Source organism: Myotis davidii, unplaced genomic scaffold (genome assembly GCF_000327345.1).
Source record: "Myotis davidii unplaced genomic scaffold, ASM32734v1 scaffold415, whole genome shotgun sequence".
Classification (NCBI taxonomy): Eukaryota; Metazoa; Chordata; class Mammalia; order Chiroptera; family Vespertilionidae; genus Myotis; species Myotis davidii.
In genome coordinates, this window is record NW_006287951.1 from 4,855,412 (window position 1) to 4,857,038 (window position 1,627).

Sequence of the window (1,627 nt, forward strand, 5' to 3'; positions counted from 1 at the left end):
AAACTTAACTGCTCCTTAATGCCCAGTACTTCTGTTGGCAAAACTTGCAGGGCTTAACGCAAAGGTCCTACTGTCTAGTTATGTTTTCAGTGAGAACCAGCTATCTTCTTCCTCATCTTTTTATTTATCTTGTCACAACTTTTCTCAGAATGATTTAATATAATAAGCATTTTGTAGACATTCTAGTGCACTTACCTTAAGGTAGATTATATAGCTATTTGATGTTGTGGGTGATGCTGTGAATTTGTGATTTGCATGGCTTCAGATGTCACAATTTTTCCCCCACTTTCTAGGAAGTAACAGCTAGCAGTCGCCACTATGTTGACAGGCTATTTGACCCTGATCCCCAGAAAGTTCTACAAGGTGTCATGTAAGTAGTATGTATTTAAGAGTCTATCAAGTCTTGTTTGTTTTCTTGTTTGAATCTGCCAAATAAATATTATAATTCTGAAAATGCAGGAAATTTTTTTCTGCCGTATTGGAAAGTCCCCTTAACAGTCATGACTTTAATATTGTACTGTTAAAGAATTGTCTGTTGTATAGTTAAATGACATGGCTAGCTTCATTTTTTTTATAGGATACTTGTTTTACATTTAAAAAAAATGTTGCTTTGGAGAATGCTTTTGTGACTTTAATCTCCAGCAAAAGCAAGAGAATAAAATTGATGATCTTTTATAATTGAAAAGGGTTAGGAGAATAGCTCAGAGGATTTTCTGTTTGTTTTGATTTTGGTTAACTCAACTGTCTCTAAGGTTCTAACACACTAATGATGTCTTAAATATCAGAATTTAGAAAGCGGTCATTAGAAATTTAAATAAACTCTTGATAACATAAATGCCCTTCTTTTATCTAAAATTCCTTGTTTAATGAGAGGACGTATTTTTAAACAACATACCTGAAGTGATTGATTATGCTTTAAAAAATTAATTGGGACAAGTGTGATAAGATTGTAACTGAGTGAAAGACAGAATTCTCCGAAGTGCAGATTATCATGTGCTTAACACCTTAGTTCTAAGCGGTAAGGTTTAGCCTATGGGAACCACATAGCACCTGCAGGCCTGAATTGTGTTCAAGGGAAGGAGGACACATACAAGGTTCAGGATGAGATACATTTGGGATAGCAGCAAAGGCACAAATGAGTCCCTTTCTTCTTCTCTTACTTACCCTGCTAGTGTTATCAGCCAATGGTACCTTCAGTTTAACTCTTGCTCAGCCATGGCAAGGCTAGGATGCTTCTACTGACTGCAATTCTTATTCAACCCCAACCTCCCTTCTCCTACCTCTCAGCCCCCAAGGAATTGTGGAAGGGATGTCTTGGGAATGTGCATTTGTAACATGGAAGCTAGATAAGTGAGTAAAGTTGCTTGGCTGTTCAAGTTGGGCTGGAAGGGAAAGTTAGGAGCTGGATGGAGACCCACCTGGGATACTTGACACCGTATCTTCTTAGTTTACAGAAATAGGAGATGGTATTTGTTTTCTCATTGTGTTAACTGTGCTTTTGTCCCCTTAACTAGGGGACTTTATAATGATTTCATCAGACCCTTTTAGGCTAGTTTGATTATTGCCAGGAAATGTGGTATTAAATCCATCTGTTAAGACCCAAAGACTGAGAAACAGCGATCAGGCT

The 1,627-nt window shown here is 37.2% G+C and overlaps 1 protein-coding gene across 3 annotated transcripts in view; it reads left to right on the plus strand.

Moving 5' to 3' along the window:
* The first annotated feature begins 293 nt into the window (after nucleotides 1-293).
* ARMC8 (armadillo repeat containing 8) overlaps nucleotides 294-1,627 on the plus strand; it is a 57,618-nt gene continuing 56,284 nt past the window's right edge. For all 3 annotated transcript variants that reach the window (XM_006759821.2, XM_006759820.2, XM_015561392.1), the window contains exon 1: nucleotides 294-370. The gene's annotated coding sequence lies outside the window, so the exon portion shown is untranslated. The remainder of the gene's footprint in view (nucleotides 371-1,627) is intronic.